This window comes from Balaenoptera physalus, assembly GCF_965194825.1.
Source record: "Balaenoptera physalus genome assembly, chromosome: 11".
Lineage (NCBI taxonomy): Eukaryota > Metazoa > Chordata > Mammalia > Artiodactyla > Balaenopteridae > Balaenoptera > Balaenoptera physalus.
This window is the reverse complement of record NC_138896.1, coordinates 63,087,682-63,113,139: the sequence shown is the minus strand read 5'-3', so window position 1 is coordinate 63,113,139 and position 25,458 is coordinate 63,087,682. Positions and strand designations below refer to the sequence as shown.

At 45.1% G+C, this 25,458-nt stretch overlaps 1 protein-coding gene and 1 long non-coding RNA gene across 12 annotated transcripts in view; one reads left to right on the top strand and one right to left on the bottom strand.

The window, feature by feature from the left end:
- The window catches only part of LOC309637804, a 70,860-nt gene extending 57,211 nt beyond the window's left edge, over positions 1 to 13,649 (top strand). The window contains exon 4 of the long non-coding RNA XR_014250820.1: positions 13,563 to 13,649. This is a non-coding gene — a long non-coding RNA (uncharacterized lncRNA). The remainder of the gene's footprint in view (positions 1 to 13,562) is intronic.
- Positions 8,589 to 25,458, bottom strand: part of EXOG (exo/endonuclease G) — a 47,252-nt gene continuing 30,382 nt past the window's right edge. For 5 of the 11 annotated variants that reach the window (XM_082412952.1, XM_082412949.1, XM_082412954.1 and 2 more), the window contains 4 exons: positions 20,643 to 20,801; positions 19,828 to 19,901; positions 19,504 to 19,576; positions 8,589 to 18,818 (listed from right to left, as the gene is read on the bottom strand). The gene's annotated coding sequence lies outside the window, so the exon portion shown is untranslated. The remainder of the gene's footprint in view (positions 18,819 to 19,503; positions 19,577 to 19,827; positions 19,902 to 20,642; positions 20,802 to 25,458) is intronic. The other 6 variants (XM_082412953.1, XM_082412959.1, XM_082412957.1 and 3 more) reach the window with 6 other exon arrangements.

Here is a 25,458-nt window from a genome sequence, read left to right as displayed (position 1 = left end):
CTTTTTCTAATTCTTTTAGGTGGTAGGTTAGGTTGTTTACTTGAGATTTTTCTTGTTTTTTTGACGAAGGCCTGTATTGCTATGAACTTCCCTCTAAGAACTGCTTTTGCTGCGTCCCATAGATTTTGTATGGTTATGTTTTCACTGTCATTTGTCTCAAGGTATTTTTTAAATTTCCTTTTTGATTTTGTCATTGACCAATTGGTTTTTTAGTAACGTGTTACTTAGTCTCCATGTAATTGTTTTTTTCTCATTTCTTTTCCTGTGGTTGATTTCTAGTTTCATGTCATTGTGGTCAAAGAAGATGCTTGAAATAATTCCTATACTCTTAAATTTGTTGAGGTTAGTTTTGTGCCATAGTATGTGGTCAATCCTAGAGAATGTGCCATGTGCACTTGAAAAGAATGTGTATTCTGATTTTTGTTTAATGTAATGTCCTGAAAATATCAATTAAGTCTAACTGTTCTATTGTATCATTTAGGGTCTCTGTTTCCTTATTGATTTTCTGTCTAGAAGATCTGTCCATTGATGTGCGTGGGGTGTTAAAATCTCCTACTATTATTGTATTCCTGTCAGTTTCTCCTTTTATGTCTGTTAGTGTTTGTTTTATGTATTTGGGTGCTGCTATATTAGGTGCATGTATGTTGACGAGTATAAAATCCTCTTCTTGTATTGATCCTTTTATCATTATATAGTGTCCTTCTTTATCTTTCTTTATAGCCTGTGCTTTAAAGTTATTGTCTGATATGAGTCTTGCAGCTCCTGCTTTCTTGTCATTTCTGTTTGCATGAAATACCTTTTTCCAACCCCTCACTTTCAATCTATGTGTGTCCTGTGCCCTAAGATGGGTCTCTTGTAGGCAGCATACTGTAAGCTCTTGTTTTTTTTATCCAGTCTGCCACTCTATGTCTTTTGATTGGAGCACTCAGTCTGTTGACATTTTTTTTTAAAGTTCATACTTTATTCAGATATCCTTAGTGTTTTTTTAAATGTTTTTATTTATTTATTTATTTTTGGCTGTGTTGAGTCTTTGTTGCTGTGCACGGGCAGCTAGCGGGGGCTGCTCTTCATTGCAGTGCACGGGCTTCTCATTGCGGTGGCTTCTCGTTGCAGAGCATGGGCTCTAGGCGCGTGGGCTTCAGTAGTTGTGCCATACAGGCTTAATTGCTCTGCGGCATGAGGGATCTTCCCGGACCAGGGCTCAAATCCGTGTACGCTGCATTGGCAGGTGGATTCTCAACCACTGCACAGCAGGGAAGCCCTCCACTGACATTTATGGTAATTATTGATACATATGTATTTATTGCCATTTCAAACCTTGTTTTCCAGTTGATTCTTTGTTTCTTCTTCATTCCTTTCTTTTTCTTTTTCCTTCTGTGGTTTGATGATTTCCTTTTATTTTATGCTTGTGTTCTCTTCTTTTTGGTTTTTGTGAATCTGTTGTATGTTCTTGATTTGTGGTTGCCCTGTTTTTCAAGTATTGTTAACTCCTTGCTATATCTGCTTGCTTTAGATGGATAGCCATATAGGCTTAAACACATTCTAAAAAAAAAAAAAAAAAGAATCTGCATTTTCTTACTCTCCTTCCCCACATTTTATGATTTTGATGTCCCTTTTTACATCTTCATGTTTATCCTTTTGCTGTTCCTTGTGTTTATCATTGCTTTCACAAACAGGTTTTGTTTTGTTTTGTTTTTCTTTTTGATCCATATACTGGCTAATTTAAGTGATTTACTTTCCAATTGTGGTTTTCTCCTTTCTATTTCTTCTTGCATCTTTTCTATTTAGAAATGACCTTTCAATATTTCTTTCAGGATAGGTTTAGTATTGCTGTATTCTTTTAGTTTTTGCTTGTTTGAGAAATTCTTTATTTCTCCTCCTATTCCAAATGAAAATCTTGCTGGGTATTCTAGATTGCATATTTTTCTCTTTCAAGACTTAGAATATATTTTGTCACTCTCTTCCTGCCTGCAGTGTTTCTGTAGAGAAATCAGCTGATAGACTCATGGGGGTTCCCTTGTAAAGAACTCTTTGTGTTTCTCTTGCTGACTTTAGAATCCTCTCTTTAACTTTTGCCATTTTTCTTATAATATATCTTGGTGTAGGTCTGTTTGGGTTCATCTTGTCTGGGACCCCCTGTGCTTCCTGTATCTGGATATCTGTTTCCTTCTTTAGGTTTGGGAACTTTTCAGCCATAATTTCTTCAAATACATCTTCAATCCCCTTTTCTCTTTCTTCTCCATCTGGAATCCCTATAACACGTAGATTGGCCTGCTTTATATTATCCCATAGGTCTCTTATATTGCTTTCTTTTTTCCTTTGGCTTTTTGTCTGCTCTTCTGATTGGGTAATTTCCATTATTCTATCTTCCAGATCACTTATTCTTTCTTCCACATTATTCATTCTGCTATTCACTGCCTTGAGCTCAGCTTTCATCTCGGGAAATGAATTTTCTAATTTTTCTTGGCTCCTCCTTATAGTTTCTAGTTCCTTTTTACAGTAATCTGCATTTCTGTCGATAGACTTACTTAATTCCTTCAGTATTTTCATTACCTCCTTTTTGAAATCAGTGTCTATTAGACTGAAGAGGTCTGTTTCATTGTTTGTTCCTTCAGGGGAATTTTCTTGGTTTTTTAGCTGAGAGTGGATCCTCTGCTTCTTTATTTTGGTTCTATGGTTCTATTTCTCTTAGTCTGTGAGTTTAGGAAAACAAGAATCTACTGTAGTCTTGGAGGGCTGTTTATATGTGGGGGTGTCCCTGTGTAGCTTGTGTGGGTTTAACATTTTTTTGGCATGAGGGCTGCTTTTGGTTTGGATGCTTGCCATCTCTTACCTCAGTGTGTGCTGGCTGGTATCCCCTTGATAGGGGGTGTGCAGGTGTGCAGGTGCATGGCTTGCACAGACTCCCAGGAAGGCAGGGGCAGTGGCTGGCTCCTAGTCATGGGTCCCTCTGCAGCAGCAGCGGTGGGTCGCAGGCCCCTGGGGAAGATTGCCCTGGATCTCGGGACCCTAGGTGGCGGCGGTGGGTCGTGTGGCCTCTCGGAGGTGGGGGCAGTGGTCAGTGCCAGGTTGCAGGGCCATCAGCAGTGGCGGCGTACCACGCACACTCCTGGGGAAGTTGGCCCCAGATCATGGGACCCTTGGCAGTGGGCTAAGCAGGCTCCTGGGAGGGTGAGGGCAGTGACCTGCACCCACTCACAGGACCCTCAGTGGCGGTGGTGGCAGCAGTCCAGGCCCGTTCTGGAGTCCAAGATGGCAGCCACGGCTCATGCCCACTGTTGGAGCTCGAGAGGCGGTAGGCGGTGCCCTGCTGCCTGTGAGTTGGCAGAGAAGGAGCTCATATGGCAGGCCCGCCCCTCTCCTCGTGTGCCCCACCCCCCGAAAATGGTGTCTTGACTCTCTGGCGGGCTCAGGCTTCTTCCCCAACTCCCTCAGTTGTGGCACACTGCACCCTCGCCCCCTCAGGCTGTCTCCACACAGCCGACCCCAGTCCTCTCCTCCGGGTCTGACCTCCGAAGCTGGAGCCTCAGCACCCAGCCCCCACCCATCCCAGTGGGCGAGCGGACAAGTGTCTCAGGCTGTGGAGAGCCAGGCAGCACTGACCATGTATGCAGGTCTCTATCCGCTTTGCCCTCCAAACACCTGTTGCTGCACTCTGCTCTGAGGCAAAAACTCCCCCTCTGTCTCTGCCAGTGAGGGGACTTCCCAGTGTGTGGAAACCTTTCTACTTTCACAGCTCCCTCCCAGAGGCACAGGTCCTGTCCTGATTCCTTCTCTCTCTCTTTTTTTCTTCTGCCCTACCCTGTTACCTGGAGATTTTCTTGCCCTTTTGGAAGTCTGAGATCTTCTGGCAGTGTTCAAGTAGATGTTCTGTGAGAGTTGTTCCGCATGTAGATGTATGTTTGATGTATCTTTGGGGAGAAGCTGAGCTCCACGTCCTACTCCCCTGCCATCTTGATCCCATCCTACCCCAGGACATTTCTACAGGACAGGTGTTATTTACAGCCCCACAGGCCTTGTGACTATTAAGTGCCCAAGACCACCAGTTTTAACGTTGCTGTTACGGAAAATGGCCACATGGCGGCAGGATTTCTTCATGCCCCACTCTGGGAACTTGGGCAACCAGAGCCTTAGTGAAAGTCGTGTTTCTGGGTTGTAAATTGGAGTGAACATGCCAAAACAAACATGCAAGTGATGCTGTCTCATTACTTCTTCCCCCTTACCCTTCACCCCTGGGACAAATGCCAACCCCTGCAAATTGCTCTATGGAGGGTGCTGTCCTCCGGAGGTGGGGCGACTGTAAAGGAGGAGGATGGAGGTGGGAACCTTCCCAGCTGGAGACGTGGAAACCAGGTGACTTTTCAAAGCTCTTGCAGCCCAGAGGGTCTACCCTGCTTTACGTGCACTGGGTTTGGTTTAGCTGTAGGAGTGCAGGCCTGGATCTGGAGATGGTGGTCCCATGCACAGGGGACCAGGCACTCCTGGTCCAAGGAAAGCTCATTTCCTGGCACATCCTTCCCAGCCCCGAGTCCCTGGACAGGCCAGTCCTTGGGATTGAAGCCTGCCAAGGCTCCAGCGATGTGACACCAGCTTGGGTCAGCAAGGCCTGAAGTGATCATATGAGGCATTTCTTTGTTTTCGTATTTTTTTTTTTAATTTTAATTTTCTAGTGGAGTATAGTTGATTTACAATGTTGCATTATTTCAGGTGTTTGGCAACTTGATTCAGTTATACATAGACATATATCTGTTCGTTTTTGGATTCTATTCCCATATAGGTTATTACAGAGTGTTGAGTAGAATTTCCTATACTATACAGTAGGTCCTTGTTGATTATCTGTTTTATACATATTAGTGTATATATGTTAATCCCAACCTCTAATTTATCCCTTTCCCCTACCTTTCCCCTGTGGTAAACGTAAGTGTGTTTTCTAAGTCTGTGAGTCTGTTTCTCTTTTGTAAATTACTTCCTTGGTATCAATTTTTAGATTCCACCTATAAGTGATATCATATGATATTTATCTTCCTCTCAGATTTGATGCCAAAATCTTGGCTTTCTGTGCACCAATGCTGAACAGAAATATGGAGACAGAGTTTTGGAGAAAAAGGAAAATAGCTTTATCTTTGACAGGGAAAGGAGAAAATACAGCGCACTAGCACCTCAAGAACTGTGACCCCCTTCCCTGGGGGATCAGGGGAAGTCCTATAGGTGAGGCTCGAAGTCCGGGGTAGGTGATAAGGATCAAAGTGGTGAAGGTCTGCATTTTTTTTCTTTCTGCATTATTTCAAAACAGTCACAGCTAGCGTCAGGCAACCCGGTAATTGGGTCCGTTCGTCTCTAAATTATCAGCCTGCAACCTTCTTTCTGAAATGCAGAATGCTACAAGGGGAGATTTGCTACAGGGGAGTGCAGGGAGTGTAAACACAAAGTGCAGGATGTAATTCACACAAGATTAGAGTGTGTTAGGGGCAGGATATAATTCAAACAGAGTTAAGGAGTGATAGGTGCAGGATGTAATTCACATAGTGTCAGAGAGTGTTAGAGGTTAGCTTTGTGAAAACCAAATCTGGTTACAGACACTACAGATGAGTGATAGTTAAAATGAAACTAGGATTGATTACCTCTTTCAGGCCAGTTTATGTTTCTCCTCTAGCCTGTTTACTGTTCACTTTCTTTTCCTTGTTAACAGGAGAGGAAAAACCTCATTTCTATTTTTGTTGCAACAGACTTACTTCACTTAGTATGATCACCTCTGGGTCCATCCATGTGGCTGCAAGTGGCATTATTTCATTCTTTTCATGACTGAGTAATATTCCATTGTTTCTATCTACCACTTCTTCTTTATCCATTCATCTGACGATGGACAATTTGGTTGCTTCCATGTCTTGGCTATTGTAAATAGTGCTGCAGTCAACCTTGGGGTGCATGTGTGTTTTTGAATTATGGTTTTCTCTGGATATATGCCAAGGAGTGGGATTCCTTGATCATATAGTAGCTCTATTTTTGGTATTTAAGGAACCTCCATACTGGTCTCCGTACTGTCTGTTACCACTTTAAAAATCTCACCAACAGTGTAGGAGGGATCTCTATCCTTCACGCCCTCTGCAGCATTAATTGTTTGCAGACATTTTGATGATAATCATGTGGCCTGTTGCAACGTGATACCTCGTTGTAGTTTTGATTTGCATGTCTCTAACAATTACCAATGTTGAGTATCTTTTCATGACCTTTCTTTAAACAGTGTTGAGTAAAATTTGGCTGCTGCAACTGCCTTCTTGAAAATTTGCAATCTTTGTATTGTTTTTTGATTACCTACACAAGGACATTTCTTGAGGGCAGGAGTCATTTATATCCCTGTAGTCCTGGTGAATACTGAGTGCCCAAAAGCACTAGTTTTAAATCTTGGCACAATCTTGTTGGAAAGGAAACTGGTAACAGCCAGTATAAAGAACAGTATGGAGGTTCCTTAAAAAACTACAAATAAAGGTACCGGATGATCCGGCAATCCCATTCATGGGGGTATATCCAGAGAAAACCCGTATTCGAAAAGACTCACACACTGCAACGTCCACTGCAGTAGTATTCACAATAGCCAAGACATGGAAGCAATGAAAATGTTCACCAACAGATGAATGGATAAAGAAGATGTGGTACATATAGACAATGGAGTATTACTCAGGCATTAAGAAGAATGAAATAATGCCACCTACAGCAACACAGATGGACCTAGAGATGATCAGACTCAGTGAAGTAAGCCAGAAAGGGAAAGACAAAGATCACATGATATCACTTATAGGAGGAAACCAAAAATTGATACAAATGAAGTCATTTACGAAGCAGAAACAAACTCACAGACTTAGAAAACAAACTTAAGGTTACCAAAGGGGAAAGGTGGCAGAAGGAATAAGTGAGGAGGTTGGGACTAGCACATAAACCCCAATATGTATAAAATAGATAATCAACAAGGACATTCTGTATAGCACACGGAACTCTACTGAACACTCTTTAATAACCTATATGGGAAAGGAATCGGAAAGAGAACAGATATATGTCTCTCTATAACTGAATCACGTTGCCAAACACCTAAGAAAACACAACACTGTAAATCAACTATACTCCACTAGAAAATAAAAATTAAATTAAAAAAAAACCCTAAAACTAAGAAATGCCTCATATGATCACCTCAGGCCTCGCTGACCCAAGCTGGTGTCACATCCCTGGAGCCTTGGCAGGATTTGGTCCCAAGGCCTGGACTGTCCAAGGGACTCAGGGAGCTGGGAAGGATGTGCCAGGAAATGAGCCCTCCTTGGACCAGGAGTGCCTGGTCCCCTGTGCATGGGACCACCATCTCCAGATCCAGGCTGGCACTCCTACAGCTAAACCAAGCCCAGTGCACCCAAAGGAGGGTAGACTTTCTGGGCTGCAAGAGCTTTGAAAAGTCACCTGGTCTCCAGGTCTCCTGCTGGGAAGGTTCCCACCTCCATCCTCCTTCTTCACAGTTGCCCCACCTCCGGAGGACAGCACCCTCAGCAGAGTGGTTCTCCAAGGGTTGGGTTCTGCCCTGGGCAAGAAGGGTAAGGGGGAAGAGGTAATAAGACACAACCCCCTGGAATTTCTTTTTTTTTTTTTTGGCCCTGGGGCTTGTGGGATCCTAGTTCCCCGACCAGGGCTCCAACCCAGACCCCCTGCATTGGAAGCGAAGTCTTAACCACTGGACACCAGGGACACTCCCTTGGGTGTTTGTTCTAGCACATACCACTCAAAGTTACAACTGGGGAACACAACTTTCCCTAAGGTTGTTGTTGCAGGAGTAACCAGAGCTGGGTATGAGAAAATGCTGCCACCTTGTGGCTGGTTCCTGAAACAACAACTTTAAATCTGGTGCTCATGGGCACATGTTCATATTCACAAGGCCTGGGGGGCTGTAAATGACACCTGCCCTCAAGAAATGTCCTGCGGTAAGCAATCCAAAAAACATTCAAATCAGGGCAGAATGTCACGAAACCAATTTCAAGAGGTAACTTTTACTCATACTGTTTAAAAAAAAAGCACATGCCAAGATGCTCAACATGACTAATTATGAGAGGAACACAAATCAAAACTGCAACGAGGTCTCACCTTGCACCAGTCACAATGGCCATTGTCCAAAAGTCTACAAACTATAATAGCTGGAGATGGCATGGAGAAAAGGGAACCCTCCAAGCTACTGGTGGGAATGGCAACTGGTAACAGCCACTGTAGAGAACAGTACGGAGGTTCCTTAAAAATCTACAAAAAGCTACCAGATGATCCGGCAATCCCACTCCTTGTGGTATATCCAGAGAAAACCCGTATTTGAAAAGACCCATGCACCCCAACATCCATTGCAGCAGTATTTACAATAGCGAAGACACAGAAGGAATCCTATGTTCATAGACAGATGAATGGATAAATAAGTTTTGGTATGTACAGACCATGGAGTATTATTCAGCCTTAAAAAGAATGAAATAATGCCACTTGCAGCAACACAGACGGACCTTGAGATGATCATATTGTTGCTGAAACTTCTCCTCTGGTCACCCATACCGAATAGGAAGGCGGAGACAGAGTGTTGTGTGAAGTAGAAAAGTGTAGCTTTTATTGCTTTGTCAGGCAAAGGAGGCCACAGCGGTCTAATGCCCTCAAGAGTCTGTGGCCCACCCTGGAGGGGGTAGTGAGTAGTTTTATAGTGTTCAAGAAGCAGGGCATGATCAGCTCATGGACAATTCTCAGATTGGTTGGCATCGAGGTGAAATTTCAAACTTCATTAACCTTCGGTTTTCATCCAGTCTAGGGTCTATGTTCTTGCTGTCAGTGGTTTTCAGCTGGAGGGGACTGCTTCCCATAAAAAGAACTCAGGAATGTGTGTCAGGCCTTTATATCTTTCAGGAAACTCTAAGTTGGGTGATTCTGCTACTTGGCAGAAGTATAGTCTAAATTCTTACCAGTTCCCCAGCCCATCTGCTATTGTTTGTTTCTACATCTTCACATTTCCCAATCACTGACTCTTGAGTCAGCGTTTTTCTTCAAAGAGAAGGACACAGGTGCTTGTACATGGTTTCAATCCCCCTTTTTCTTTGATATTCCTCAGTTGAGGAGGAATAGGTGCAGAACATGAAAGGGAATGTTTTAGATTGAGAGGTTAATCATAAACTTGGCAGAAGAACTGTCAGTCCATCTCTGTTTCAATTTTCCCCTTCTCTGTGGGAATGGGGTGACAACCACTCTGGTTACTTCCTGCTGATGTGGGGTGTAGTCCTGACTAATTGGGGGAATGGACACAGAGTTGGAAATAATCTGGAATTCGAAGCTTAGCATCAATATTTTGTATTAAGAAAATATTACCTCTCTGATTGCTTTGTCATAGCACCTAGACAAACATTTGAAAATTATTAGACGTAGTACAATGCAGATAATGGTTAAAATACACCTTTGTAGTATTTTTCAAAATAATCCTCCTATTTTAGATGGCAACCAGGAAAATAAGTTTTGGAGTGTTTCCTTTTTACAGATATTTAGTAACCAAGTAGGCTTTTGCTGGGAGGCTATAGCTTGAGCTGTCTCATTTGCTATTACTATTTTTAAAGTAGGAAAAAGGTTTCATAGTTACAAGAAGACCTTGAGAGGATAAGGTTGCAGTTGGCAGCTGCTATTAGATATTGTTTTGAAAATGGCTGATGGTGTCCTTAAGTCTGATAAAGTTTAGAGAACTCAAGTTTTCAGTAGTATAGGAACATGTCTGAACCCACATCCATACTGGCCACCTAGTTCCATTTTGGACGTCTGAACCAGTTATTTCATTTTGATTTATTTTAATGGCTAAAGCAGATGTACAATGCATGTTTAATAGACCCAAAACAGGCTGTTTTGGTTACCTTAAATTTCAAACTCAGTCATGTACAAGCCAGAATGATTTCCCCATACCTCAACATGTGAAAATTTCTTCCATCATTTTCCCTTTTCGACTGCAAATATTTCCATAAATGGCATTGATAATCAATATGTTTTTCCAACGTTGCCAGAGTGGTGGCCCAGTTGCCTGCTCTGGGTCCATATATGTCCCTCGGTCCTATGCCTTTTTTTTTTTTTTTTTTTGCTTAGTTCTCCACGTTGGGGGAAAACTAATCAGATATCATGAACAGGCTCAGAGGTATGTTAATGGGGAAATGCTTTGTAGGCTATACAGTTTATCACTTGTACTTAATTGTCACACAAGCATTGTACATGTGCGCTTAGCAATACACTTAAAACAAGCAGTGATACATGTCATGAATATTTATACTCTGTGACAACTTCACTAGAGAATTTTTTTTTCATGCTGAACACTGGGGTCAAAAGTATGGTTAGAAGTAAAACAATAACTTTCTGTTTTGATAGGAAGACAAACACTTGATAAACAGTGCAGTTGAATTAGTTGGATGGTTCTTACGGGCCTGGTCCAGATTTTTATGTCAGCTGTCTTCCACTGCTGTTATCTTCTTTTCATCCTGGTGTGGGTGTCGTTTGGAGTTAGCAGTCTTTTCTATAGACATTCAAATGCAGAGGCCCTTCTTAAATGGGAAATATGAATTCGAGTCAATTCCCTTCAGTTTTGTGGTACATATCATAGTTAAGAGTATCTTTTAAGGGTCTTTTTAGTTTGCTGACAGTCCTTTAAATAATGTCTTTTCCACTGTGCATAATCTCTTAGGTGTAGGTCACAGGGCATCTGAGATTGGCTTTAGAAACAAGCTTAGAATATTCTTTTACTAGTTCAATTAAACTTTATAATAAGGTAACATAGCAATAAGGAGCCATCTTGGACATAGGTAATAAATACAAAGCCTCAATAAATAGACAACTTCAATATCCGCAAAGGTATACTATTGAAACATAATTTTTCTGTCTAGATTATCCTCATTTTTTACTAAGTCCAGCCAAATTAAGGCTTTGTTCAAAATAAGTCTGGTTTCAATATACATGGCCTGATTATTCATATAAATGTAATTGCTCATATAGGCTCATTTATATTGGCTGCACTGGAACTCTTCGTTAGGAATCACAGATCAAACTTTTTTTTTTTAATTTTATTTATTTATTTATGGCTGTGTTGGGTCTTCGTTTCTGTGCGAGGGCTTTCTCTAGTTGCGGCAAGTGGGGGCCACTCTTCGTCGCGGTGCGTGGGCCTCTCACTATTGCGGCCTCTCTTGTTGCGGAGCACAGGCTCCAGACATGCAGGCTTAGTAATTGTGGCTCATGGGCCTAGTTGCTCTGCGGCATGTGGGATCTTCCCAGACCAGGGCTCGAACCCGTGTCCCCTGCATTGGCAGGCAGATTCTCAACCACTGTGCCACCAGAGAAGCCCCCAGATCAAACTTTTAAAAGGCCTCTCAAGGCCAGGCTTGCCTGCAGATTATGCCTGTGATAGCTATAGATTGGGTAAATTTGTCTCTTCTCCAGGTCTAAAGAGTATCTAGATTCCTGCACATGCCAAGAGACAGTCTTTTCCATTCACCTGATAAGGCTGCTCAGAACCCAAGAGTCTCCAATTTCTGGAGGAACCAGGCAGAGAGAAAAAAATATTTTAATTTTACCTACAGGTGTAAATTACCAAATTGTTGTAAATCATAAGTAGCTTGAAGAAAAGGGCTTTTCTATACCTGAAAAACAAAGATTAGAAGCCAGCAGTATATCAGACAATTCATAAAAATTATATTTAGCAGTTCATTTAATCCCCTATAATTTATTTTGTTGTTTGAGTCCAGTTTTTCCATTAGTTTTGTTGACCTTGCTTGATGATTGAGGATGATAGTGATAATTTCAAGAAATTTGTGACATTTTTGTTAAGTCTTGTATGATTTGTCCAGTGAAGTGGGTGTCTTGATCACTGGAGATGGTAGACACTATACTCCAAGTGGGAAACACATTTTCTAACCTTTTCCTTCTCATTGTGAGCCATTCCCTGCAGCCAGAGAAATCTTTAACCCATCTAATAGAAAATGAGGTTTGTCAGGGAGCCGGGAAAAGCCAAGAGGGCATCTTGGATTTCCCATAGCCCTGATTTTTAAAAATTTACAGCTATTGTTTATTCATTTTTAAATTCCCTGATTTAGGAGTAGACCATTTCCATGCTATAAGGGCAGCAGGACGGCAGATATCTGACAATGAGGGGATCAATGTTAACAACATAGAAAATTCTTTTCTCAAAGTACCTTTTTCACAACTCTTTTATCACTTTCTGGATTCATAATAATTTGTCCCTTATTTTTTTCCATCCAGAAACAACCAACTGTAGGACAAAATTATTATCATCATTTTTTTCCTCAACAAAAATATCTGCAATCTTTATACCTTCTTTCACTGGCAATACATCTCCTACTTGCTTTACACACTGTAATGTTTCCCTTATCATTTTATTAGCTTTAATTACATATTATAATTTTAAACCCTTAAAAAAACCCTTGCACTTCTCTGGTGGCACAGTGGTTAAGAATCTGCCTGCCAATGCAGGGGACACAGGTTTGAGCCCTGGTCCAGGAAGATCCCACATGCTGTGGAGCAACTAAGCCCGTGCACCACAACTACCGAGCCTGTGCTCTAGAGCCTGCGAGCCACAACTGCTGAAGCCCAGGTGCCCAGAGCCTGTGCTCCACAACAAGAGAAGCCACTGCAATGAGAAGCTCATGCACCACAACGAAGAGTAGCCCCCACTCGCCGCAACAAGAGAAAGCCTGCACTCAGCAACGAAGACCCAATGCAGCCCCCCAAAAAAATTAATTAATTAATTTAAAAAAAAACCCAACCCTTAATCTCTAGTGAGAACCAAGAAGAAAGCAACTGAACTGTCTGTCATATTGGCATTCTCTGATTAGCAAACTTAGGAACATATTCTATAATCTCCAAAAACATGCATTTTCCCAAAGCACAATTTCTTTTCTCAAAGTGGCACAAGACATGTGTCTAATAAATGCAAACATCTTTGGTTTCCCTCTTGCAAGAAGACAAAAGTAGGTAAATTTAGATCTCATTTGTAAGCACTTACTTTTCTTTAAACCAATTAAATAGAGCTCATTTACAAATTAACCTCAGCAATATTATCCAAAGTCAAAGACACATACTGAGACATACATACAGACGGACAGAGATCTCATTGTTTCATCTTTTTATATTTCATCAGGCAGTGTAATTAAACTTAGTTTATGAATAACAGAATACTCAAATTTACACATGTGATTTTAAAAGGCTTCTTTTTCTTCCCTCCTTTCCTGCCCCCCCTTGGCTTGAGGTTCTACTAATTAACCCAAGACTGAAGTCCCAGGCAAAGTGGGCTGTGTTTGTACTTCAAGGACATGATAAGAGTTAACTTCAAGTTTTCTCCTAAGAATATTTTTGTTCTCTCAGTGTTCTGAAAAAAAGTATTTTATCAAGCCAGCTTTCTCTAACTGCACATGCAAAATGGACCAGTTTTGGAATTTCAAGAGTTTCATCTCAACCAGTTTTCTCTGGAGTCTAAAGAATATTGTGACCACATGGTGTTTGTTAAATTATTTTTTCCTTATTTATAGGTTTATAATTATAGGTTGACCAGGCTGCCAAAATTTTCCCTAGTGGGCTGTCAGATGGAATCAAAGAAGCGCTTCCTACGTTGAGTCAAATTAAACACTTGCCAGCAAAACCAAAGGCAAACCAAATCCTTGTCAGGCAAACAGAAGCCACAAACACACAAAAAAAACCAAACAGCCCAAGGCTCAAATTGGTTTCCAAGCTGCTACTTACAAACTGGATCTAAAAAATCCACCCCCCAAAAAAATAAATAAAATAAAAAATTCCCAAACGGCAACAGAAGGTTCCCCAAACGGACAAGGTTGAGGGTCCTCAGAGTGCACGCCAGGGGGCTTACCGAAGTGCTGGCAGAGGTGCTGTGATGTCCCAAACGCTACCTTGCTGCTTCCCCAAAATATCTTCTCAGAGCAGGAAGTCCGGACCGGTGTGGGCAGAAGGAGAGGGGGATGACCTCAAGGCAAAGGTGGCCTTGGCAGCTGCTAGGACAGCTTCTCTCCTGTCTGTCTTCCATCCCCACCTCGGAGCTCCAACTACCGAGACGGCAGGCCGGGTATGATCAGGGCACAGCCCTACGGCAGGGGATCCCTGGCGATCCGGCCTCCAGAGGAGTCCTTCAACCCTCTGCTCTCTCGAAGGAGGCTGGTGTGGAGAGAAACCTCAGAGCGTCCGCTCAAACACAGGGGCACCTCAAGGCCACCTGCACACAGGTCGATCCTGGATGAGCCCCCAAAATTCTATTGCCAAAACTTGGCGTCTGTTCACCAGTGCCAAATAGAAATGCAGAGACAGAGTTTTGGGTGAAGTAGAAAAGAATAGCTTTTACTGCTTTGCCAGGCAAACAGGGCCACAGCGGGCTAATGCCCTCAAGACTGGAGGGGGTGATTAGCTCGCGGGCAATTCTTGGATTGGTTGGCATCAAGGCGAAGTTTCAAGCTTCATCAACCTTCTGGTTTCAACCAGTCTAGGGTCTGTGTTCTTGTGGTCAGCAGTTTTCATCTGGAGAGGGTCTGCTTTCTGTAAAAACAAACAACTCAGGAATGTGTGTCAGGCCTTTATATCTTTCAGGGAACTGTGGGTTTCATGATTCTGCTATGTGGCAGAATTATAGTCTAAATTGTTACCAGTTCCTCAGCCAAACAGCTATTCTTTGTTTCTCTATTTCACATTTGCCAATCATTAACTCTTGAGTCAGCATTTTATTACAAAAGACAAGGACACAGGGGCTTGTACACGGTTTCAATACTAACTGAAGTAAGTCAGACAAAGACAAGTATCATATGATATCACTGGATGAGGAATCTACAAATTGATACAAATGATCTAATTTACAAAACAGAAACGCTCATAGACATAGAAAACAAATTTATGGTTACCAAAGGGGAAAGGTGGCAGAAGGGATAAATGAGGAGGTTGGGACTAGCATATACACCCCAATATATATAAAATAGATGATAATCAACAAGGACCTTCTGTATAGCACAGGGAACTCTACTCAACACTCTTTAATAACCTATATGGGAAAGGAATCCGAAAAAGAACAGATATATGTCTATGTATAACAGAATCAAGTTGCCGAACACCTAAAAAAACACAACATTGTAAATCAACTGTACTCCAATAGAAAACAAAAATTAAATTAAAAAAAAAATGCCTACAATGTTCCCCTCAGGCCTCAGTGACCTGGGCTAGTGTCACATCCCTGGAACTTGAGCAGGCTTGGGTCCCAAGGCTGGACTGTCATGGGGCTGAGGGAACTGGGGAGGATCTGCCAGCAAATGAAGCCCCCCTTGGACCTGTAGTGCCTGGTCCCCTCTGCACAGGACCACAATCTCTAGATCCAGGCGGGCCCTCCTACAGCTAAAACAAGCCCAGTACACCCAAAGAGTGGTGGACTCTCAGGGCCGGAAGAGCTTTGAAAAGTCACCTGGTCTCCACATCTCCTGCTGGGAAGGTTCCCACCTCCATCCTTCTTCCTTAGGGTCACCCCCACCTCTGGACAACAGCACCTTCAGCAAAGTGGTTTTCCAGGGGTTGGGATTTGCCCCAGGGGTGAAGGGTAAGGGGGATGAAGTAATGAGACACAACCCTTCGGGTGTTTGTTCTGGCACATTGCACTCTAATTTACAACCCAGGAATACACTGTTTAAAAAAACCCACAAGATTCTCAACGTCACTAATTATTAGAGCAATGGAAATCAAAACTACAAAGAGGTATATCACCTTTCACCAGTCAGAATGGCCATCATCAAAAAGTCTACAAACAACAGCAGTTGGACAGGGTGTGGAGAAAAGGGAACCCTCCTAAGCTGCTGGTAGGAGTGGAAACTGGTAACAGCCACTATGGAGAACAGTATGGAAGTTTCTTTAAGAACTAAAAATAGAGCTACCAGATGATCCGGCAATCCCAGTGCTGGGCGAATATCCAGAGAAAACCATAATTCAAAAAGACCCACGCACCACAATGTTCACTGCAGCACTCTTTACAATAGCCAAAACACTAGCAACCAAAATGTCCATCGACAGATGAATGGATAAATAAGACGTGGTACATACAGACAATGGAACATTACTCAGCCATTAAAAAGAATGAAATAATGCCATTTGCAGCAACACGGATGGACCTAGAGATGATCATACTAACTGAAGTAAGTCACACAGGGAAAGACAAACATCACATGATATCACTTAGAGGTGGAATCCAAAAGTTGATACAAATGAACTAATTTACAAAACAGAAGCAGGCTCACAGACTTAGAAAACAAACTTATGGTTACCACAAGGGAAAGGTGGGGAAAAGGGATAAATGAGGAGGTTGGGATAAGCATATACACCCCAATATATATAAAATAATCAACAAGGACCTACTGTATAGCACAGGGAACTCTACTCAACACTCTGTAATAACCTATATGGGAAAATAATCCAAAAAAGAATAGATATACATCTATGTATAACTGAATCAAGTTGTTGAATACCTAAAACAAACACAACATTGTAAATCAACTGTACTCCAAAATAAAGTAAAAATTAAATTTAAAAAAAAAAAAGAAAAGAAATGCCTACTATATTCCTCTCTGGCCTCGGTGACCCGGGCTGGTGTCACATCAATGGAGCCTGAGCCGGCTTTGCTCTCATGGCTGGACTGTCCTGGGGCTGAGGAAGCTGGGGAGGATGCACCAGCAAATTAGCCCCCCTTGGACCTGTAGTGTCTGGTCCCCTCTGCATGGGATCACAATTTCTAGATCCAGGCGGGTCCTCCTACAGCTAAACAAAGCCTAGTGCAACCAAAGAATGGTGGACCCTCAGGGCTGTAAGAGCTTTGAAAAGTCACCTGGTCTCCACGTATTCTGGTGGTGGGCTACCCACCTCCAGCCTCCTTGCTTGGAGTCGCCCCGCCTCCGGACAACAGCACACTCAGCAAAGCGGTTTTGCAGGGGTTGGGATTTTACCTGGAGGTGAAAGGTAAGGGGGAGGAAGTAATGAGACACAACCCTCTTAGGTATTTCTTCTGGCACATTCCACTGTAATTTACAATCCCCAAACACAACTTTTGACTTTCCAAGGCTTTGGTTGCTCGAGTATCCAAGCTGGGCATGAAGAAATCCTGCCGCCTTGGGGCCGTTTCCCGTAACGACAACTTTAAAACTGTTTCTCATGGGCACGTCATACTAACAAGGCCTGTGGGGCTGTAAATGACACCTGCCCTCTAGAAATGTCCTGGGGGAGGTAATCCAAAAAGAAGACTGTCACAAAGCCAATTTCAAGAGGTAACTTTCACTCACACTGTTTAAAAAAAAAGCACATGACAAGACAAGATCGACATCCCTAATTATTATAGAAATGCAAGTCAAAGCTACAACGAGGTATCACCTTGCATCAGAGTGGCCATCATCAAAAAGTCTACAAACAATAAATGCTAGAGAGGATGTGGAGAAAAGGGAACCCTCCTATGCTGTTGGCGGGAATGTAAATTTGTTCAGCCAATGGAGAACAGTATGGAGATTCCTCAAAAGCTAAAAATAGTGTTGCCATATGATCCAGCAATTCCACTCCTGGGCATATATCCAGAAAAAAACATAATTTGAAAAGATACAGGGACTTCCCTGGCAGTCCAGTGGGTGAGACCCCGCACTTCCACAGCAGGCAGCGTGGGTTTGATCCCTGGTCAGGGAACTAGGATCCCGCATGCCGCCTGGTGTGCCCCCCCCAAAAAAAAACAAAGAAAAAAAAAAAGATACATGCACCCCAATGTTCACTGTAGCTATTTACAATAGCTAAGACATGGAAGCAACCTAAATGACCATCTGCCAATGAATGGATAAAGAATATGTGGTACATAGAGACAATAGAATATTACTGAGCCATAAAAAAGAATGAAATAATGCCATTTGCAGCAACATGGATGGACCTAGAGATAATCATACTAAGTGAAGTAAGTCAGACAGAGAAAGACAAATATCACATGATATCACTTATATGTGGAATCTTTAAAAATTGATATAAATGAACTAATTTACAAAACAGAAACAGACTCACAGACTTAGAAAATAAACTTATGGTTACCAAAGGGGAAAGGTGGAGAAAGGGATCAACGAGGAGGCTGGGATTAGCATATACACCCTAATGTATATAAAACAGATAATCAACCAGGACCTACTGTATAACACAGGAATTCTGCTCAATACTCTGTAATAACCTTAAAGGAAAAAGAATTTGAAAAAGAATAGGTACAGGTGTATGTATAACTGAATCACTTTGCTGTATACCTGAAACTAACAGAACATTGTTAATCAACTATACAGTGCTCCCATGTAAAGTAAGAATTAAAAGCAAAACAAAACCATGAGGACAGGGTTTAAGTGCGCTTTACTCAGCACTGTGGCCGGTCCCTCGCTCAGCGGCTGGCACGCGGCAGTGGCTCAGTAACCCTTTGTGGAGCCCGTGGAGGTGGGGGGAGGCTGGGGCACTCACCATAAGCAGTAAAGGGCCAGGCCTCCCCTCTGACACACTCCAGGTCACTACCACTTGGAATGGGCCAGTGCAGGAGCTCCTCACTGTTCTTGAAGCCAAAACTTGGATTCTGGGTGTGGGGCCCCTCGTGTGGGTCTCTGTAGCTGCCTGAAGTGGCCTGGGAGGTGTCAGGCGCATCTGGAGGGAGGCAAGAGTGGGCCTTGTGGTCACCACACCGCCACAGCTGTCACCTGGCCACTCTGGGGTGAGGCTGGGGTCCAGGTTCCGTGAGGGACAGATGCCGGCTCCTGTGTCAGAAGGAAGGCATGCAGCTCAGGATCTCAGCCCTTGGCAGGGAGAGAGATGCTCCTGCACAGAGAGCAGCCCCAGAATGCTGGCACAAGAGACACCCCCTCAACCCAGCCGTTCACTGTCCACTGGGTTCACCTGGATCCTCTCCTCCATTTGAATCCTTCCTGCCCTTCTGTCCTCTTAGGTCCCCGGCTCCTATTCTCACCCACAGTCCCACCTTCCACTCTTTGTTCTTCTGGAAGGACGTCACCTACATGAGATCCTCGCCTACATGGAGAGACAGGTGCGGATTCACACACACGCACGCTCAAGGCACAGTAACCAGGGTCCGTGTTGGGGAGCGAGCAGGGCGTGACCACAGGGAGATGCCTGAAATCCTAAGAAGGAACCTCAGGCTTCCTGTCCCCACCGCCCTGGACCAGGGGCCTCAGGACATTCCCAGGGACAGAGGCAGGCAGACAGGCCTGAGGTGGGGGCCGAGGGATTTGGTCCAGAAATGACACTCAAAGCCTGGCAGCTGCCAAGCTCTGTCTCAGGGGATCCTGGGGGGATCCCAGAGGGACCCCGGGGGCCCCCACCCAAGGTGCCGCTCTCCTGTGGGTGTCCCAAGTCAGCCTGAAGGGCAGCGGACAGGGACGGGCCAAGCCCAAGCCCAAGCCCAAGCCCAAGCCCAGCACGTACAATCACCACTCCGACAAGCACTTCCTCCCAGGCCAGTTCACGGGGCTAACATCCACAGGCAGCTGCCAGGCAGCTGCCAGGCACCTGCTGCCGGAGAGAAAAGCCCCATCACCCCAGCGTTCGTGGAGGGAGGCGCCAGCTCGGATTCCAGAAAGGCGTGCAAGTCAAAGCAAAGCCCCCCTCCCCGGGTGTGGGCTGACCGGCGGCGGTACGTCCTGCCCTCCCACCCCGCTGTCCTCCAGCCCAGCCTCTGTGGGGCTGAGCTTGCCTCCTGTATTTGCTCTTGGAGCTGTGTCTCCTGGGGACCGTCTGTCTGCCACTCACCCTGTTGGGCTGCACTCCCTCTTCCTGGACAGCCAGGGACCAGGCTGCTTCTGCCTGCAAGGCTATGGGAGGTGCTGCAAAGACAGAGAACGGGGAGGGCTTGACCAAGAGGAGAGGCCGGCTCGACAGAGATAATTGGGCCTCCTGTATCCTGTATCAATCCATCACATTTATAGTCTTCTCTCCAGACAGGAGACAACAAGGAAATGACAAAAGCCAATAAGGCCAATAAATAAAGGGTAATGGAATAACCAGTACAGGCAGCCCATCCCGAGCCCCAGAGCCGGGAGCAGGGCCGAGCCCTCCCCCGTGTCTGTCTTGACTTTAGCCCCAGGCCCCAGGGACAGGTAACAGCCCCCATGGGGTTTTCAGCTGGAGCTCCAGCTGCGCAGGCCAAAAACCCTGGCATCATGCCTACCTCCTCCCTCTCACACACCCCACATCCAATCCAGCAGGAAATCCTGTCGGCTCTGCCTTCAAAATATATCCCAAGTCCGACCACTCCTCAACACCACCATTGCCATGCTGGTCTGAGCCACCAACGCCTCTTGCCTGGATTCTTACAGAGGCCTCCTGGTTGGTCCTTGGCCCAGACCGTTCTCAACACAGCAGCCAGTGGCGTCTATTAAAAGGCAAGTTGCACAGAACCCCCGAGTGGCCCCCATCGCACTCAGAGAACAGCCTGAGCCCTCTGCAGCCCCCCAGTGCACCCCGCTCCCCAGGGCCTGTCTGAGCCCGTCTACAGCCCCGGCTCTTACTCCACTTCAGCCACACCAGCTCCTTGCTGGCTCCTGCCCAGGCCGTGCACGCCTCACCTGAGGGCTTCAGCAGTGGCTGGTCCCTCTCTGTCACAGTCTTCCCCCAGAGAGTGCATGGCTCCCCTCTTTCCTCGGATGTCACTTTCGCAACGAGGCAACAATGACCATCGTACTTTCTATCCTCTCCAGCCACTGTTTGTATACTTAGATCAGGTTCTGTGGGGTATAATTTACACGTAATAAATTCACCCTTTTTATTTTTAAGATCTTAGCCCTTGTTTCTTTCTTTCTTTTTTTTAATATTTATTCATTTTGCTGCGCTGGGTCTTAGTTGCCGTGTGTGGGATCTTTAGTTGTGGCATGCGAACTCTTAGTTGCAGCATGTGGGATCTAGTTCCCTGACCAGGGATCAAATCTGGGCCCCTTGCATTGGGAGCTTGGAGTCTTAGCCACTGGACCACGAGGGAAGTCCCAAAATTCACCCTTTTTAAATGCACAGTGTGGTGAGTTTTGACAAATGTATAAGCAGTATAACCACCACCAAAATCAAGATATCAGATATTTCCATCACGTCCTCATGCTCCTTTACATTCAACCCCTTTCCCAACCCCAGTCCCTGGAATCCACTGAGGTGTTTTCTGTTCCTGTAGTTCTGTTTTCTGGAGCATTAATTTGAATGGAATAATACTGCATGTAGCCTTTGTGTCTGGCTGCTGTCACTTAGCATAATGCATTTGAGCCTCATCCATGTTGCTGCCTGTGTTGATTTGTTCCTTTTTATTGCTGAGAGGTACTCCATTAAATGGACGTACCATGGTTAGTTTTGCATTCAATAGTTGATGGACTGGACATTTGGGTTGTTTATAGTTTTTTGCCATCAGGAATAAAGCTGCTGCTATCAACATTGTGTACTTGTGTTTGTGTGATCATATGTTTTTATCTCTTGGGTAAATGCCTAGAAATTTAGTTTCAGGGGACAACTAATCAGTTTTATCTGATTAGTGTATGTTTAACTCTATAAGAAGTTGTCAAATATTTTCCAAAGTGGTTGTTCATCATTCATTCCCACCAGCAATGAGAGTTCCAGTTGCTCCATATCCATGCCAACATTTGGAATTGTCTTTTTTTTTTTTCCTTTAATTTTAGCCAATTGCGTGGGTGTATCCTGTAATTTTAATCTGCATTTCCCTGATGACTAATGATGACAAATGATGTTGAGCATCTTTTCATGTGCTTATTAGCCATTCCTATATCCTCTTTGGTGAAATGTCTGCTATTGTTTTTAAGGAGCTCTAAAGAAATGCTTTATATATTAATACATATGTCACCATCTGAAGGAGCAAAACTCCCTGTGCAGTGTGACAACATTCCATCGCTCTGCATGGGCTTGCTGTACCATCTGGAGAAACTGACCTCACTGTTCTAGTCTCCCTTTTCTCATCTGTAAAATGGGCATGACAATACTTACCTCCTAGCGTAGTGTGAGGATTGTATAAACTAGAACACAAAAAATTTACAATAATCCCTAGTACACAGTAGCACTTAATAAATATCCAGCATGATAATGATGAGCATGCTTACCAGCCCCCATGTGACTTGTTCATGCCAATCCCATTTCCCTCTTCCAGAGCCCTGTGTTTTCATCTGTAAATGGTTAAGGACAATCTCTAAGTCCCTTCCGCAGTAACATCCGCTGGTTTCCTGAACTGCTCTCTGTTTACTGACACACCCCTCACAGGTCCTCCACCTAGCAGCACCCCCTGATAGCCACCCACCCCCGGGACACGAGTTACACACACGATGCAGCAGAAAGCTCCCCCCAGCCCGTCCTTCCTGACGCGCAGAATGGCCTAGGCCCCAGCTCCTCAGTCACCAATGAGAGGGACCATGAGAAGCTGGAAGGACCAGAGGGGACAGTGAAGACTGAGGAAGAGCTGGGATAGGGCAGATGGCGCCAGGCAAGACCAAGGAAAGTGGGGAGGTAGTGTGGCCTTTCGGGGACCCCATCCCCTGCCCCACAGTGGCCCCGCATGCCCTTCCCTCTCCCTCCACGCCCTCTCCCTAGCTCAGCTCCACAGCTCGGGGTGGACCAGGCCCTCCGTCAGCCACACCCTCCCCCCACCTGACCTCTGGGGGAAGCTGGATCCCCAAGGGAGCCCCTCCCTGGGGCTGTGGGGCAGGGAGGACAGGAGTGTCGGGAAATCAGTCCACACAGACCTGGGCCTGGTGCCAGGGCGCCACAGGGAGTAGGAGGAGGTGATGAGAGAAGGGGGCTGGCCAGCAGGGCCCAGGCCACTGGCAGGACGGGCCACAGGTGGCGACTGGGGAGCTGAGGGACAGGGAGGCTGGGAGAGTGGAGGGCGTCACAGGGGCTGGGGGCCTGGGGGTTCTAGAAGCCCAGAGCAGGGAGACTAGCAGAGGCCAGAGGAACGGCTGGGTCGGGGGGCTGAAGCTCTGGCCTTCCCACCCCCAGTCCTCCACTTCCACTAAGCGGGCTCTTTACGCCCACTGTCAGCTCCTCGATTATGGGCAGCCCGCCCAGCCCTCGCCACCCACCTGCTGCAGAGCCCCCCGTGCCAATTTCTCTGCTCCTGTGCCCCAGCTGAAGACCACCTGGCCCCATGTGTCTCCTTCCCGCCAGCCCCAGCTGGTGCGTGACCACCCTCCTCCTCCTGTAGAGACTCTGACGTCTGCAGGATAAATAAAAACGGAGCAGTGGGGCCACAGCCTGGCCTGCGGGCCTGACGGCAGCGGGACTCCCCAGGCGCGAGTGACAGGAGGCCCCGGAGCCAAAGGGATCCCTTAACTCACTCCCTCACTCCTGCTAAGTGATGTCAGCCTACACACGGGACCAGCTGGGGAAACCGAGGCATCTGTCCATTCTTCCTTTAGCAAACATGTGCTGAACATCTCCCAGGTTCTGGAGTTAAAAAAATGAGCACAAACAGAGGAGGCCCATGCCCTCATGGAACTCAAGATCATCCTGGGGAGACAGACATTAACCTCAAAATCCACAAACCAGGGCTCTTTATAATTACAAAACAGTGAGGGGGTGGGGTGGGACAAAGTACAACGAGTACCAATATCCAGGGGCGGCAACAGGGAAGACCTCTGATGAAGACACGGCGTTTTTGTTGACTGAGGCGGGTGTTGCCAGGCAGAGAGAGGGAAGGGTCGCAGCCTGGTCCAGAAGGGAAAGATGGCCCACGTGGCTGGCATGGGAGTGAGGGGGAGCCAGGAGCGGAGTGTGGACGTGACCCAGGGGCACACAAAGAGGTGCCTTCTTGTACATGCTTTTTTATTATTTGCGGGGAGGGGCACGGTTGCCATCTGGGTTTGTACTTTAGAAAGATCCCACCTCTTGCTCTGAGGGAAAGATCTGTGGGGCATAAGAATAGATGAGGGGAAACAGGTCAGGTGGTCTCTGTAGGGAGAGATGACGGGGCTTGGACTAGGATGGGGACAGTGGAGGGTGAGAAACTTGGGAGCAATTTTGGATGCAAAATTGGGGGACAGAGCACCCAAGAGTGGGTGGAGGCGCCTCTGGTCTCTGACTAGGACAAGGAAGGTGCCACGAGAGGCAAGAGGCCTCCTCAAGGCCACCTCCTTGGCTGGCCCTCAGGCCTCCTACATGTGGCCCAAAGAGTACTTGGCAAGCAGGATGGATGATTCATTGGGGACCTATTCTATTTAAGAATTAATTCTCCACTATGGAGAAGAGTATGAAGGCGCCTTTAAAAACTAAAAATACAGCTACCATATGATCCAGCAATCCCACTCCTGGGCATATATCCAGAGAAAACTCTAATTCGAAAAGATACATGCACCCCAATGTTCAATGCAACACTATTCACAATAGCCAAGATATGGAAGCAACCTAAATGCCCATCAACAGATGAATGGATAAAGAAGATGTGGTACATACAGACAATGGAATACTACTCAGCCATAAAAAAGAACAAAATAATGCCATTTGCAGTAACATGGATGCAACTAGAGATTATCATACTAAGTTAAGTCAGACAGAGAAACATACCATATGATATCACTTATATGTGGAATCTAAAATATGACACAGACGAACCTACAAAACAGAAACAGAATCATGGACATAGAGAATAGACCTGTGGTTGCCAAGGGGGAGGGGGTTGGGGGAGGGATGGAGTGGGAGGTTGGGGTTAGCAGACGTAAGCTATTATATATAGAATGGATAAACAACAAGGTCTACTGTATAGCACAGAGAAGTATATTCAATATCCTATGATAAACCATAATGGAGGGCTTCCCTGGTGGTGCAGTGGTTAAGAATCCACCTGCCAATGCAGGGGACACGGGTTCGAGCCCTGGTCCGGGAAGATCCCACATGCCACGGAGCAACTAAGCCTGTGTGCCACAACTACTGAGCCTGCGCTCTACAGCCCATGAGCCACAGCTACTGAGCCCGTGTGCTACAACTACTGAAGCCCACGCACCTAGAGCCTGTGCTCTGCAACAAGAGAAGCCACCGCAACGAGAAGCCCCCGCAATGAGAAGCCCGTGCTCCACAACGAAGAGTAGCCCCCGCTCGCCGCAACTAGAGAAAGCCCGTGTGCAGCAACGAAGACCCAATGCAGTCAAAAATAAATTAAATAAATTTTTTTAAAAACCCATAATGGAAAAGAATATAAAAAAAGAATGTATATATATGTGTAACTGAATCACTGTGCTGTACAGCAGAAATACAACATTGTAAATCAACTATACTTCAATTTAAAAAAAATAAAGTAAAAAAACAACAAAAAAAGTGAAGTGCTGTGTCTACAACTTACTTTTTTTTAGACAATGATTTACTTTTAAATGGTTCAAGAAAAGAACACCAATGAGACACAATATT